The sequence below is a fragment of the Syngnathus acus genome, chromosome 24 (genome assembly GCF_901709675.1).
Source record: "Syngnathus acus chromosome 24, fSynAcu1.2, whole genome shotgun sequence".
Taxonomy (NCBI): Eukaryota; Metazoa; Chordata; class Actinopteri; order Syngnathiformes; family Syngnathidae; genus Syngnathus; species Syngnathus acus.
The window spans coordinates 5,435,658-5,452,999 of NC_051108.1; the positions used below are offsets into that span (position 1 = coordinate 5,435,658).

Below are 17,342 nucleotides of genomic sequence, written 5' to 3' on the forward strand. Positions count from 1 at the left end.
CAATGACTGAGACTGTTGAAAAGTGATTGTTTAGACCTGAGGCAATTTAGTTTCCTAGTTATCACGATTCTCGGTCTTAAATACCTTGTGAACTTCTTTGGAGTTTCCAGGCAATGCAGTCAGCATGAAGCAGAAACAACGACATTATCCCTTATATAGTTTAAGTGTTTTTGGCTGTTGACTGTGTTCCTCCACCACACACGCACGCACACTTCAAAGTCTCAAAGGTTTTAGCATCTTATCTAAACCTCTGTTTTCAAGTCAACAAAGAGTCTTGTGTTCCCTAAGCCGACCCAAATCATTTGATTAATTTAGCATCGCCAGAGTCAATATTGATAAAAATGCAGCCATATATTTTCCTTCACAATAAAAGTGTAATAATTATTCAATAAAACTTAATTCACACATTACTGAAACGATCAAGGTTTTTGTAAGTCAAATCAAATATTTTTAATACTTAAATTGCTAAAGTTACTCAACTTAAATAAATCATTGCAATTTGTTTCCTCAAACCTTTTGAGTTGAATTCGTTGTGTTGTTTTCATCCTTGGCCAGGAGGTCGAATGCAGATGTGGACCAGTGCAAAATCTGTAATAATAATAATAATTCATTAGATGTGTCCGGAAAGCATCATTGACAACAAAAGTGAATGTCATGGTTGCTTCAGTACCTGGCAAATGTTCTTGGCACGTTTGACATTTCCAGTCCAGATGTTGGTTCAATGCTTTATAACAAGAAAGGAATACTTTATTTAAACAAGTGAGGATAAATACATTTAGTTTGACATTTTATATCATTGCAACAAAAATCAAATGCCCACTATTCCCAAGCAAGACAACAAAAACAGCCTTCATGAGATACAAGTCTTTACTTCACATTTTTCCACTTTACTGGCTTGAAGAGAAACAAATTGCACCTCATTTGGGTGAGCCGGGTATTTTTAACTGCTTTTGGCTGGCAGAGCTGCAGCACAATCAATTGCACGCTCGACAACAGTACTGACTCGGCAGAAAATACTCGTTCATGTGCACGGCAACGTCCGCACACGCTGAGTACAGCATCCAGTGGTTTTTACGCAAGAAACCTGCACCTCTTACTCTGTGTGGCCTCGCTTGACTCTGCCCAACAAGACTGAGTCAGTGAGATGCTACACAGCTGTAAACTGAAAGACTGAGCATGGGATGGCAAGTTAACGCACAGATGCATTTTTGTTTGAATTCTTATTTAAAAAAAAAAAAATCTTCTCGCAGCTGCAGCTGAAACTTTCACAATATCCCTTATTTGTGGAGAGAAAGCTCAAAAGTAACTTTGATTCCACTTCTAAGCATGTGTGGGCTTTCAAAGAACTGCTCCATCTGTTTGGTGTGTGTGTGTGTGTGTGCGTATGTGTGTGTGATAATGTCCTATTTCTAATAGTGGATGGATGGATGGATGGCTGGCTGGCTGGATGGATGGATGGATGGATGGATGGATGGATGGATGGATGGATGGATGGGCAAAAAATAGGATTTAGTTTTTATGCAGACATCTTCGGCAAAGACTACCGTTTTTTCGGACTATAAGGTGCACCGAACTGTAAGGCGCACCTTCAATGAATGGCCCATTTTAAAACTTTGTCCTTATATAAGGCGCACCGGACTATAAGGCGCCCCATTAATGCATCATGTCAGATTTTTAATCCAAATCAAATCATTCTCCATTTCATCTTTTTTATCTCAACTTCAGACGTAACAAATTATTTTATAATCACAAAATAATGATCCATAGTCTTTTTGATTCATGATTCATAGTCTTCAGTGGGCCACTTATGATTGATTTCATGACACAATGCTTTGGGCCAGTTTAAATTTAGGAATTTGGTCCATATATGAGGTGCACCGGAGACTATAAGGCGCACTGTCGGCTTTTGAGAAAAGTTTAGGGTTTTAGGTGCGCCTTATAGTCCGGAAAACACGGTAATTTCACAAATTATCCCCCTTTTCCGGTCTGCAAAGACCGAATATTAAATTACTAACAGTGCTCGGATTTGACAACTCACCGTTACTATGCGCTTTCCTTTTAAAAGCCCCGAGGCCTCGCAACTCAGTCAATACAACATGCCTCGGAACGGCTGCGGTATCAAGAAGTATTCATTGTGGTTATTTGCTAATACAAAGTCAGCCATAGGTCTGGACTTGTGTTGAACCCGCCTGATCTGGTATTATCGGAACAATTCGGAGATGCCATTCCAAAGATGCAGTTATTCTAGTAAATTTTACACTTTCTTACACAATAGATGGCTTATTCATGCAGACAGTCTCTCTCTGTCTCGCTCTCTCAGTCTCTCTCAGCATCATTTCAGTATACCAAATTTTGCCATTCACTGCAAAACAACTGTTACTGATTGAAGTGTACATAAAAAGTGGAAATCATCCACATTAGTCTTTTCACTGAGGCAGTTTACTCTGTTGTTCACTGCATTCAGGCCTCCAGCAGTGTGGGGCTGAGGTCTTTGAGTGCAACATTCCCACACACATTTAAGCCGACCTCTGGCTTTCCTGCAGAGACATTGTGCTGACAAATCATTTACAACTTTATTCTTGTATAAAGTATTTTGCCGTTATTGGGTTGGATTCATGTTGTGAAGCTGTTTTATTTATTCATTAAATATGTACAGTCAATCTTGTATCTCTTTACACCAGCGGTGTCAAAGTTATTTTTGTTGCGGGCCGCATCATAGTCATGGTTTCCTTCGAAATTGCCAACCCAAATAAATGTCTGAATGTCTCAAATTATATATAGTGTACGGTACTCAACAAACTAGTGAATGACTAGATGAATAACTCGTTTTCAAAACAGAGACTAAGAAAAACTGTTAACATATTTTAAAAATATGAATGGTAATAAAAATTGCTAGCAATTGATCTAATTTTTAAAGGTGAAAACAATTAGTAATTTAAATATTGACATATGAATTTGATGCACAATTTGTCTTCACGGGCCACATAAAATGATGTGGCGGGCCGTATCTGGCCCCCCCCCGGGCCTTGAGTTTGACACGTGCTTTACACTACCTTTTGTTTCGATGTTTCCAATTAAATATTTCACCTGAAGAAGCATTTGCAGGAATATTTGGAAAATATGAATCAATAACATGAATCTCATTAAATATGTTGTCCTTGTAGTATTGGTTGAAAAGGATTTCCAATTGTGTTCTGTTTTTATGATGTTCACACTGTAATTAGTTTTGAGTGCCGTTAGTTCTTCAGTTTCTCTTCCGTTTCCAGTTTGTTGTTTGTTCTTTTTATTCGCACATTATTATGATCCGTTTCCTGATACAAAACTATCAGCGTACAAGCGTTTGTCCTTTGTTTACGTAATACACAAAGCTCTTCAGTTTCCTGCCTTTCGGAGTTTATTGTGTTTCAGTCCACCACCTGCCTCTAAATAAAAGCATCCCTCATGTTTGAAAAATAAGAAGGGTCACTAAGAGTGTAGGGATGATTTCTTGGTCAATGCCAATTAACAATTCTCCATACGTATTTTAAAACATTGTTATTTTAATGTGTTGTCCAAATGAAAAATCTGAAAATTGTTTCGAACCAAACGAGGGTCTTCCTGTTCTCTTTGAGAGAAGTGTTTCCCAGTTTGAGCACAAAGAAACAAGACCAGCTGACCAGCAGACTTCAAGTCTTGGCCTGAAGAAAACAAAACAAAACAAAATTGGCACACAGTCCAAAGCCTTGTGCTGGCAGAGTTTGAATAATGAGGAGCTATTCACCAACGCAGTGGATTGTACACCCCAACTTTCCGCTGTTTTTTTCCCCACAACAGAGAAACTTTTGAAGAGGTATTTAACTTGTGATTCTGACCACTAGATTCTTCTTCCGTACTGATCAAGGCAAAAAGACTTCTTCCACAGTCCTCTCAAAGCGAGCAAAACAATACCATCCATCAGATCAAACAGTACCGACCAGCAAAATCAATATCTGACGCTCCTACATTTGATCAAAAATCTAAACTGCATTTGGTACGAGTTGTCTGTCTTGTCTCGACACTAATTTTCAAAACTATCTGTGCTGAATCCAGTTTGAATGGTTGCTTGCTCCAAGAGAAGCTTATCCATGTTTATATCTCCAGTAGACTTGATTATTGTAAAAGTCTTCTGACTGGACATTTGTAGAAGAGCCCTGACATAGCTGAACCTTACGTTTTGACCACAACAAAGACTCTGGTCAATTAGAGGAGCCCAGAGTTTAAAACAAAAATTTGGCTGTTATACTGGACGCAAATAGAATAAACCACCCACAGAACTTAGAACGAAAAGTTCGTACTTTTACAGAATCCAGAAGAATTCAAGGGAAGAGTGTTGGATAGGGCTTGAGGAGCGTCACTGGAAACACACCGTTAATGAGTGAAGGTATTTAGAAAGATATTGTCATCAGAGTGCAAAGGGATATCATGACCATGTCACAGTGACACATACACATGACCCAGGATAAACCCTTAAGTCATTCAACATTCTCGGAAGCAATCTTCCACAGGGAGATAAATACGTCATTCTGATAAATAAACATGTACACAAAACAGTGAAAGTGCGGCTCTTGACCAAATAGCACATTATTCTTTCTTACTCTCTCTGGAGCACAAAACAAGCAATTAGTCAGAGACTTAAAAAAGCTATTATAAAACAAACACTAGTCATTTTTTATTTCATTAAGAGACACTGAAATAATTCATTTCCTATTAAAGACGACCCCCATCAACCTGATTCGATAACCATACTGTATTTTCCGCACTATAAGGCGCACCTAAAAACCTCCAATTTTCTCAAAAACCGACAGTGCGCCTTATAATCAGGTGCGCCTTATATATGGACCAATATTGAGCCACTACAGCAGGCGTGTCCAAAGTCCGGCCCGCGGGCTAAATGTATATATTTTACATATGGAAAAAATTTAAAAATGGGCCATTCATTGAAGGTGCGCCTTATAATCCGGTGCACCTTATATATGGACAAAGTTTTAAAACGGGCCATTCATTGAAGGTGCGCCTTATAATCCGGTGCGCCTTAGTGTGGAAAATACGGTACTTGTCATTGATTGGTCAATTAGGTAGACAAGGAGTGTTGGTTGGATCCCGCAAATATTCTTAGTGATCTGAAAAAAAAAATCAAAAAAAGGATGCAGGATGTGACATCCATTCCTCTTAATGCCAAATGAGTTCGACGCAATGCACACACAATGTCAACATAGGAAGTATTCCCAGAGAACCCTGACAGGAAATGGACATATGACCATTAACCCATACGTGCTGTGTGTTTACACAAGCTCTGACAGCTCCGTCCTCCTCCACACAAATCGAGTGGAACTTTATAATTAAAGCCGCAAAGTGACATTAAAACATGCTTGAAAGTGCTTAATGTTGCGCAAAACTCCAAAATATTAGTTTTGGATTATATAAACCTTCAATGTCACATGTGTTGTCACCAAGATTGGTGACAACATATTTTAAAAGGTCCACCCATCCAATTATCATAATTTGAACTGTGGCTGTTAATTGCTAACAAAACATAAAAGGTGATGCAATGTTAATGTCATTTTTTTGGAGGCAATGCTGTTGGTTGTCTTGATTCCAAGAATGATTTCATGTGACTACAAAAAACGCAAAAGTAATTGTTTAATCTTTGCTTTGGGGATTTTTTTTCTAAATGTTATTCATCACTTCCAAGAATATTAGCTAACAACAAAAGCCCGTGTGGTCATCGACAATTTTTAGCCCAAACAGGTTGTCTGCAGAGAGTAATAATTCAATGTGTCTTGACTGTTTTGATTTAAAATTGGATTTAAGCCTTTTAAACAAACAACCTGTCATTAGAAAAGATCTTGGAAAATTTAAATCAAGTTAAGGTTTCACAGTACAGTGTCAAACCAGGATCAGGGCTTCGAAGTACGGTTTCAAACTAGGGTTTCATTTGAGGGTTGGGGTTTCAAACTAGGGCTAGGGTCCTAAAGTAGGGTTTCAAATTAGGGTCAGGTTTTTGAAGTACAGTTGCAAACTAATGTTTCATTTTAGGGTTGGGGTTTCAAACTAGGGCAAGGGTCTTGAAGAAGCGTTTCAAGCAAGCCTTAAGGTTCCAAAGTAGGGTTTCAACCTTGTGTTAGGGTTTTGAAATGGGGTTTCAAACTAGGGTCAGGGTTTCGAAGTATGGTTTCAAAATGGGGTTAAGGTTTTAAACTAGGGTTCAAATTAGGGTTAGTGTTTCGAAGTAGGAAGTAGTAACTGGGAAACTTGGGAAACTGTTGACAGTTCAATTAAAATCTGACCGCATGCAGTGAACTTTCAAAGAAAACAATGAATGATTGTTCGTGGCATTGAAATAAACGGATTGTTAAAAACATGACATTCATTTGACAAATAATTTCCTGGAATCTAACAACTGAGGGTGCACGCCTTGGGTGTGTTTAGAGTAGACCTTATGATGCTGGTGGAGACTCCTCAAGTGTTTTTTTAGGGCAGGTGACTGTGGAGCATGAGAGTGGAGCAAAAAATAATAATTTGTCCGTGTCAGATTATTGTTTCATGGGTTTGAAGTGAACAACTCCTATTATTGTTGCTACGGGAGGTTGAGGTGGATTGGGTCCGATTGAAGCCTGTTTTTTGAGATGATAGTGATCATACGGTGTTTCAGCTTCCTGGAAACCTGAGTGTAACGAGAGATAAAATATATTCTAGCATGAAGGAGACCACCAAGCCAGATTATCTGTTTTAACTAGTTAATGACTGTTATATACGGCTGTGGCTGTTTGCTAAGAAAGAGGTGTGTGCGTTTGTTACTATTTGTTAAATTGCCTGTACTACGCTTTGCCTTGCCTATGAGAAAAATAAATGCCGTCACGGGTAGCTAATCGGTGTAATTGCCATCTCAACTACCTTTACACACACAAATAAACATGCATACGATCAAATTGTGCCCTCTGTTGTTGCATGGTTGTGTGCAGACAGGCTTCATTAACTGAGAACAGAGAGTAGAACAACCACATGTTGTTTCCAAGCAGATATTTAGGATTTAAGGAAATCCATAAAAATAGACAAGTCCGAATTTGCCACTGTAGGACGCCATCCAAACTGTAAACACAATAGAAATACAATGTGTGCATTTTGACAGAAGATGACGTAAAACTACATTCTTGAGGTCAGAGAGGCAAATAACACTATGACAAAATGAAATAACTTTCACTCAACATAGGAGGTGATCTCTGACACCACCATTCAAACAATTACAATGTCCTGTCTCAATGGACAGCTCAACCACACCTTGACTCATGTCACCTTAATGACTCACATGATGATTAGCTTACTACATGACCTCAGTCACTCTTAAAGTATTAAAACCACCCAAATGGCATTAAACATCAGTCAGAGGCTCTAAAAAAGCTTTTTGGATGTCTTCAAGTAAAGCCCAGTTTCCCTTATACAGTGATCTCTCGCTACTTCGCGTTTCGTTTATCGCGGCTTCACTACATCGCGGATTTTTTTTCCAAAATTAAAAAAACATTTAAAAATCAAAAGAAATCGTCTAAATTGATGAAACATGTGTCTAACCTTTGGACAATGTAGTATTGCTCCAAAAGTTCGTTTACATTCCTTTAGAAGTCCGATTTCGCGTGTTAGCACGATCGCGAATTAGCATCTTTCCGCTAACTCGTTAGCCTGCCCAGTACTTCTTGTTGGTGACCGTACTTCGCGGATTTCACTTATCGCGAAAAAAAATTCCACCTTTCCTAATATAGTAATGCTCAGTTTTTTTTGTCAGTCAATCAAACTACTAAAAATGGTTTCCAATGTTGAACATAAAATGAAATGTCCTCAATAGCAACGCGAGACACATACGTGCAATGTTGTTTAGTCGTGTGGAACAAACAGCCTGGATGGTTGACCAACATCAGAGGAGTCAATGGCCTTCCTGGCTTCCCTCCAGACAGTAACAGAGAACTTCTCCTCTGACCTCCTGCGTGACATCCCAGAAGGACATCCTGAAGACGAACAATGGCAGAGAACAAAACTAGCCACCGGTTCCCAAGCCCCCACTCCCACTGGCATGAAGATATTCTGGTAACTCTAGACTGACCTCCTCTGATGGTGTTTTGCCAAAAAGTATATTCCGGTAGTTTCATTTTTGTGTGCCAAAAACATCAATACAAAAAAAACCCCAAAACATCTGTACCATTTTAGCACTGAGATCTCTGGATTTTTTCACTCATTGATTTTCTTTCAAGGAATGAATTACAGTGATCCCTCGCTACTTCACGTTTCATTTATCGCGGCTTCAGTACATCGCGGATTATTTTTCCAAATTAAAAAAACATTTAAAACTCCAAATAAAACTTCTAAATTGAGTAAACATGTGTCTAACCTTTAGGACAATGTAGTATTGCTCCAAATGTTCGTTTACATTCCTTAAGAAGTCAGTTTTCGCGTGTTAGCACGATCACGAATTAGCTTCTTTCCGCTAACTCGTTAGCCTGCCCAGTACTTCTTGTTGATGACCGTACTTCGCGGATTTCACTTATCGCGGGTGGTTTTTCGAACCAGTTATCCGCGATAAACGAGGGAGTACTGTACTCTACTTTCCAATTCTTCCCAGAACATTAAAGTACTTGTTGAACTGTTCCCTATTTTGCAGTTCAACACCTGTTGCTGCTCTGTCCCTCACAGAGATCTGGATTTGATGTACTCTCCCTCCTATTTATTTGACTTAACACATCTGCTAAACAGCAATGTTCAAGAAAGATCACACATTGTTAGTGCAGCTCTTTATCTATACCTCCCAGCAGCTTTCAGAGGGGCCTCTAATATGACAATAATAACAGTAAGGTGACTCCCTTCACTTTGACTTCGAAAAACAGCACAGTTAACGTTAAGCTTGTGCCCCCATGCTGCTGCGCCCACTGAGACAGCAGGTGTTGAGATCCTCATTCAAAACTAAAAAGATGTGGGAACAGACAACCAATACAGAAAAGTAAAGAAAATGGCGATTCATTAGATATGCTACCAAAATAACTAATTTTATGAGCTTTTACATCATCTTACAGTTTAGCACATTGATGTCAAACTCAAGGCCCGGGGGCCAGATGCGGCCCGAGAAGACAAATTTTGCATCGACTTTGTGTGATTACTAAAATTACAAATTGTCTTCACTTTTTAAAAATAGAGATATCACTAGCAATTTTTATCACCATTCATCTTTTTAAGCTATACAGTTTTCAATAGTCTCTGATATCAAAACTAGTTATAGTTATAGAAGACGTTGACAGTCATAATGGCCCTCCGAGGTAAACTATGACTTCAATGCGACCCGTGACTAAAATGAGTTTGACACCCCTTAGTGCAAAGGTGTCAAACTCATTTTTTGTTGCGGGCCACATCGGAGTTATGGATTCCCACATGGGGCCATTAATGACTTAAATAGAAATGAATGTGTGTGGATATTATCACATACATACAACAGAATTTTTCAATTTATTTTGAAATTGGGATTATAGCAAAATTGTTGCAATATCTCATTGTTATCAAAAGGAAAGACAAGTTAGAATTTTGGTATTTTAACAAGAAACACCGAGTTGACACTAATTTTGCGGGCCACATAAAATGATGTGGCGGGCCGAATCTGGCCCCCGGGCCTTGAGTTTGACACCTGTGTCTTAGTGGGATTACAATATAAGAAATGATTTCTTAACTGCTTTAAAACAAAGTGGCTACACTCCCATTTTCCTTATGTGTCATCTGCATTGTGGCGAACAATACTGGGAAGCAAATATAGTACATGAGCCGAGGGGCGGCAGGAAGGATAGAAGTTAATTTGCTTCCTCACTCGTCATGGTCTCCATGCTAGTATGGAGAGAGAGAGAGAGAGAGAGAGAGAGAGAGAGAGAGAGAGAGAGGCTGGCACTAACACGCTAGCTTCCTCATGTTTTCTCATCCGTAGGGTGGGAACGTACATGATGTCCACAAAAACACAACCACACCACAAACGTGTGCTATTTAACGATTTCGAAAGTGGCAATTCCCACCAATATGACGCCTCCTAACGTTTCATTGGTTGCGTGTGTCACACCGTGCGGTATTTGTGTTTGACTTAAATATTCCCTCACTATCTTTATTTGACTTAGTTCCAAGATTCCAGCCTCTCACACAATGACCACTGGGCCAACTGTTGCTAACAGACAAACCAATTGAATGACTTTTTCCACAACGTTGTCTCGTTTTCCATTTTGTGACATTGTTAACTTTGTGCTGTGATTATCAGTCACAAACTTTTTGTGATTATCAGTCACTAAATGTTTTAAGTTTAATGGGTTTGGCTTGAGAGGGAAAGATACTGAGCCAACACTTTATAGAACCTCATTTTATTGCAATTACAAGAGTTCATGAAGTAATGGGCTTGCTCACGAGTTCATGAGGTTCATGGAGATTCTGTTTGACCTAGAAAACGGATCAACATTTGTGTTCATTTTATGACATGGTTTCACGCAAATGCTCGGCGTGTAGTCATTCCCAAACTTAAAGAGTTGGACGGGGCGCCGTATAAAAATCTGAAAATCATCTAACTTCCACCACACAACCTGGAATCAGTAATTCCCAAATACTTTAAGTGCAGAAACGTCAATGTTGTCTACTCGAATAAAATGATCACAACTTTTTATGCACCAAACTAACCAAACCACAGTTTAACCCTTTTGGAAATTTATATTTGATTACTCATGTTCTGGTATCAATGAGTTTGTATGACTATTGGTGACGAATTTTAATAACTGCCTGTCACCCCTTTTGGTGTTGCAGGAGTATTTTGACTGAGCGCAAAAGAATGTGCTGATCGACCAAGGCTACAGGGATTCATCATAATAACAGTCACATTCCTCTTGGCTACTGACCAGTAAGGAATGGAATGCAATTAGCACCTATTAGAGAGAGCTGCCTAGAGGAGACCTGTCAGGCTCACTGGCATGACCCTAACTCAATGCTCAGAACTTACCAGGACACTCAATCATACCCACAGCTTTGCTACATCATTGGGTTACTCCTCCAATGTAGTAATTGTCAGTTAATGACTCAGCTTTATTGGTTCTAGTCATGTTAGACTAATTTCATAAATGGTTATGTATCGGGACATATTAGCAGCATTGCTGATGCAATCCTGTCTCTATAAGTCTATTTTAACTTTGACAGGACCTTGACCTTGAGATGATCAAATGGGGCCAAAATTTTACTGTTGATGGTTCTTGTGTACTTTTGCCGAGATTGGCCGCTGTTCACATCCCAGCATACATTGCGACATCCAGTACTGAATTTTCATCTATATTCAGGTCGTTAAATTATCATTTAAAGGTATTTATGTTACCATAGTTTGTTGATTAAATTTGTCTTCCTTTCATGGAGATTAAACGTCAGGAATGCTATTAAGTTGGATCTGCCATCTAGTGGTGAACATTATAATTACAACTGAAAACTGAAGTGATAGAAGCATTTTTGAGGGGATTGTCCGCTATATGCGACCCAACATTTTTTTACATGATTGTTAAAATATGACTTGACTGAATAGTAAATGTTTTATGATGGCCATTAAGACCCAGGAATATTTATGTACTACTATTTTAGGTATTTTAAATGGCAATGGCTGTCTCATACTCAAAACACCATTTAGTAAAGATGCTGCTGAAAAACATGCGCAGTTTGTGGAGTCACTGACTTCCCATCATCTGCCTTCCATTATGGAATCAGAATAAATGTAGTTGGTAATGGAATTTTCCCGAAATAATCATGTGCTTTTCAGTACAAAAGTTCATTAGCTTTAACAGTCTGTTGAATGTTAGTTTAATTCCTACCAAATTTGCCAGTGAAGTAAAACTGAAAAAAAGTATATTCTTTGCCACAACAGCAACAAAACTAAGTTGATAAAAAAAATGGAAGTGTTTACTAAACGAAGCTACGGCTAGCATATTGGTTTAGATCATTTAAAATCAGTAGCATTCTTGTTCCAGTTCAGAACAGTTCCGAATTCCAGAAAATTTTAAGTTCTACGGAAAATATGTTCCATCAAACGAACAAGATGCATTTTAAGTGATTAAGACTTTAAAAGCACACTTTTGAGATATGCAGTTAAACTAACAACGCAGCTACATTCGTTTTACAGTATTGTATACACACAAACGGACACACACACACACACAATATACACCGGCATATCTGAAGGCAGAATGAGTAGTAAATGTGACAGTGCACAGAGTTGTTAAAGAAATTAGTTAATCTTCAGGCAGGGGTCACTCAGTCACCTGTAAAGACATTAAATGATGCTCAAAACAAAGAGGCCGCTGATAAGGATTAGTTAGTGTCAGGCTGGCAAGCAATGGAAAGCTGATAATGTGTCTATGTATGTCGAGCCTGTTACTGTAACACAGACTTTCAGATTAGGCTAGCTAGAAGAACACAGGAACGGGAAATAAGTTTGACCTCCTTTTGGGAATTTCGAAAGGAGCTATTCCGGCAATCCCTTTGAGACGAACATTGTGATATTTAAATAAATATCTCGTGTCATTCATCTTCTTAGACTTATCCGAGGTTAGGTCACATGGGGGAAGCGGCCTAAGCAATACTTCCCTCTACCTAGCTACTTGGTCAAGCTTTTCCAGGGGGTTCACGACGTTAAAAAAAAATGACAACAATGGAAGTTCTTTTTAAAATTATTTTGTTTGACTTGTTTTCAAAACCATGTTTTTATCTTATTTTAAAATAACATTAACCATAATTTAATTTACTTCACATTTGAGTTGGAGCAAGTTTAGAGTCGTAGGCTTGATTAATTATTTTGTAAATTGAGAAAAAAAAATGAATGTGTGACAGTACTAATAAAAAAAGAACTTTTTATCAGACAGAAACCTGAATAACTCAAGTGACTCTCAACCACTGGCTCACTTGAGTGAGTGACTCAGAGTAACTCAAATATATAAAATGAACCTAGTTTATAGCAACACTACATTATTTTTTATTTTTTTTACAATTTGCTCAGAAGAAGAGAAAAAAGATCCAACCGTTATGTCCGGCAAATGTAAAAGGAAGTTTGTGCTTTGGCTTTGATTAATTGGCAATGTAATGTTTACCATTAGCCTTGTGGACCTCCGTGACCAAACACCAAATAGCCCATCTGATGTTATGCAACCATCGGCAACAAAAGCACCATGGAACTTTTATTTTGGATGTGCCTGGGAAAACGTGAAAAGAACACAGAGAAGCCTTGCGTCCATGCAGCCTCTTTAGGCCCCTTACTGACAGAGACCCAGCCAAAGTTGGAATGAAAAGCTCAAATTGCCTCACATTTAGAACAGCAAAGAGCCTTCAAACCCTTTTAAATCTCACAATCTTTCTGTTCACTTTTATGAAAAGGTAACACTGTGGACTTATTCGATTTAGGATAAAAAAAATGTATTCACTATATGTTTATTTATTCTTTGGGGAAAAGCTCAATTGAGCAATAATTTGATATAAACAGTGGTTAGCATTTATTGCTAGCAAGGCCTTCTCTGCTAGCCTTAAATCGACCTCGTTGACAAACTGCAGGAAGACTAATGATGCTGAAAGAAATAGTTCCATAACCTTATTTTGTCACATTAGAGAATGCCATTTTTCAAAAATCAATGAAAAACATCATTAGTGATCCTTCACAGTTATTATTATTTTATCATTGTGTGTCAGCTACTGTTTCCATTGCTGATTACACATCACTGACTTCCATATTGTGATTTATATATCCTTGTAGTATTTGGTCTTCAGTCCAAGCAATTTCTCCGTTCTCTTCTCCACCCGTGCTTAATTTGGCTTTAAATGTGGTCAGCAGGATGTTAAATGCCGCAGTAGACCATCAGTGACAGAAGTGTTTCAACATTCCTCTGACTCAATACCACAACTTGCAGTCAACTGACACGGAAAAGTATTTTGATTCATCCAAGAGAAACAAAAATAATATTGTGAAACCTTTAACCATAATTGCTGGTTTGTATTTCCTCTCCAAATGCCACTACATAATTTAGTTTAGAATAACGGCAGAAAATCTGCTATAGTGTTAATAGCTATGCTTTTTTCAAAATGCGTTGCACAGCAGCAGTTTTCAATTATGTTAATAAAGTTAACGCTCACACTTTTGAATGCATCTAAAACTGAAATTTCAACAAAAGAAACTTTTTAAGACCCAGATCACTTTTACTTTTTGCGGCCTCTGGCCTTTCGTGACAGATAACAGTTGGCTACAATCACCACCCATGTGGTTTTAGAGAATTCCATTCAGCCACAGGATATAATCAATGGTGTCTAGACTTCAGATTCATTCTTTTTAAGCTGACGTCAGTGTCTTAAGAACGTGGCACATTAGCGACCAATGGGCCTCCAAGGTTCTGTTGGCGTAAACCTCCATTCATCCTTTCTCTCAGTATCAAATGCTTACAATACGTTTTATTATTATTGTCCGAACAAATATGTTTGCATATGATTGGACTGACTTTTCTTTTGCCAAACCCCAAATAAGCAGTCTCACCCATGGGCAAATTTGGACTGCTCAATCGGACTACTATGCATGTTTTTGGAATGTGCGAGGAAACCGGAGTACTTGGAGAAATTCCACACATGCAAACTCCACACGGGGATGGCCGGAAGTGGTACCGAACCAGTGCATCACCGTGCCGCCCCATAATTCATAATTTGAGAAATAATAGTTATCTAATAATATGCAAAAATGTCAAACTGCATGTCATTTCTATACTTTCACTTGTCATTTCCAATGTGTTTATGGGTGTAGTCTTCACTTTGAGACAGGAAGCAAGTGATGTTCAAATTCGCTTCACATCAACCCCCTCTGGGTATGGCTATACAGTAGGGGAAAAAAAAAAAGCACTGTACCGTACGTCAGTTGGAAAAACCGTGTTTGTGTGCGTTCATCTTCAGCTCTTCCTGTCAATTCCCATGATGAGAAGTTGCTGTTGTCCCTTAGTGTGACAAGAGAGAGGGAGGGAGAGATGGAGTTAAGATTTTTTTTTTGTTGAACTTTCAGAAGAACTAAAATGATCAATGTATTTCCTGTCACTATTCCGTGTGTGTTTGCATTATTCCGGCAAACGTCATGTTTATGTACATGCGCTCATGACAGAGTGCTAGATTTAAGCCTTTGATTGACTGCAGCCGAAACCTGCACATATGGGGTGGTTAAAGCAAATGCTTGTGGTTAATAAACACTGTAGCAGGCAGTTAAATGGATCATAAACAAATGTCAAATGTTGCAAAGCCAGTAACTGAAGACAAACTGTGTTATTAACCCAAATATGTAGCGAAGTCCAAACATGTTATGGTCTGTCACTAACCTAAGATAATGTAGTGGTAAAGTCAAGCATGATAGAAAAACACTTCTCGGACACAATATAAAGCAATAAAATCAAAAGGCGGTAGAATAAAGGCGGAATGACAATTTGGTAGCAAAAAGTCAGTGTAAATTTAAACCTGCTCGGACCGTGTGTAAATTGTGGCGCAGCTGATCCAACACGATTTTGGTAATGATGATAGCGGAGACTTAAATTGTTGTACAATGTAATGCAACATTTGAATCAATTGTAATTATGATTCTTGAGACGTTGCCAAGTGGCCTCATTAGATCAAGATTATTTAGGTCTTTTGTTCTGTTTTGAATAATACACGATGTTGGTGAAAACAACTAAGCAAACACACAGCTCTGAATAAAAGTGATGAGAGACATGAGCATGTGGAAAGCCTGAGTCTTTCGAGTCTTCTCACGCAACTACTGCTGACCATCTGGACTTTCATTACAAAGAATAATATGAATATTTTCCATGCTCCTTTGCTTTACAGGTATGTAGCATATGTTGGTTAGCCACACAGAATGCAAAATCATTTCAATTGACCAACTGAAACCAATGCTTGTCGCTTTGTGGTCATTTTGAGCATCAAAAAGCGATGTGATAAATGATCTCACCGGAGTTTGATCTGAACATCTGCACATTTTTTTCCATCAGCGTCATGCAAACATTTACATATTTGACGGTTTGAAACATAACAACAGAAAGACACCGAGTAGTTGTCATCAAAGAACTTTGCTTTACCACGCGAGTGTTTCGATGTTTGGTTTTTTTTAGTCAAGCCAAGATTCCAAACTACATTTTGACAATATCAGCGGAATAAGAAAACAAGTCCAACTTTGCGTTCTTAGCATTAAAATGCAACTGTACATCATGACGGGAAATATTTCTATTTGCCACTTGACAAGCTATGTTATATTACGCAACATGACCATATCTGTATTCACAGCCATAAAGTTGCAGTAGGAAAAAGCTTCTATAGTTTGTTACTGAGATCTTTTGTGAACACTGACAAGCTGGGGACATTTATTGAATGTGATGTTAAGAAGAAAATAAAAGACACGCACACACCAACACATGGACACACTCGATTTCTCACCAAGGAAAACAGTGCTTTGCTGTTTTAATGGCGCGGACCACTGAGCCCCTCTTTGCTCTCGGTTCTCGCATCAAAAGCTGGCAGCGGTTCAGATCTTCTCTTTTCGTGCCAACTGCTGCCACACTCTCTTTCTCTCTCTTCAAGCGGGCTTCAATATTCAGAAGCCACTAATGGGTATCTTCTGGCAAAGCACTTTTCGCTTGATGCTTATTTAATGTACAGTACGTATATATATACACCGTATTGGCCCGAATATACGACTGTGTTTTTTGCATTGAAATAAGACTGAAAAAGTGGGGGTCATCTTACATTCGGGGTGTAGACATTATACCCATTTACAACGCTAGATGGCCCCAGATATCTTTAAAGCGAATGCTGAACTTAACTCCCCAGGCCAAAGCGAACCCCTGTCACGAAGAATAAAAATAAAAATAGTGGTAGCACGAAGAAGAAAAATAAATAGCGGTAAGAAATAAAAGAAAATAAGAGAAGAGATAACCGAAAATGGAAAAACCAGAAGCCATTCATTTACAAATGTGATTGCACTTTAGTTTACAGATTTAAATGTTCAGATATTAAGATGTGTTACAGTTTTGGCATGATTTGAATGAGGCAAAATAACATGCTTTTTCTCTCGAATATATTGTTAGAATCATTTGTTTCAGATGTACTGTAATTATTTTCTGTATAAAAATTAAATTTGGTGTTCAAAAAGTCTTTTTTCAAACTTGAGTCTTGAAAAAGAGGGGGTCGCCTTATAATCAGTGTCGTCTTATATTCGGGCCAATACGGTATATATGAAGCTACAGTAAAACTCAGTTTGGATGACCCTTTTCCATTACATAAGGAAA

General features: G+C 38.4%; 1 protein-coding gene across 1 annotated transcript in view; it reads right to left on the reverse strand.

The window, feature by feature from the left end:
• Positions 1 to 497: 497 nt before the first annotated feature.
• mcm9 (minichromosome maintenance 9 homologous recombination repair factor) overlaps positions 498 to 17,342 on the reverse strand; it is a 36,316-nt gene continuing 19,471 nt past the window's right edge. Inside the window, exons 17-19 of the mRNA XM_037245523.1 lie at positions 14,926 to 15,011; positions 671 to 724; positions 498 to 588 (exon numbers count right to left, since the gene is read on the reverse strand). The gene's annotated coding sequence lies outside the window, so the exon portion shown is untranslated. The remainder of the gene's footprint in view (positions 589 to 670; positions 725 to 14,925; positions 15,012 to 17,342) is intronic.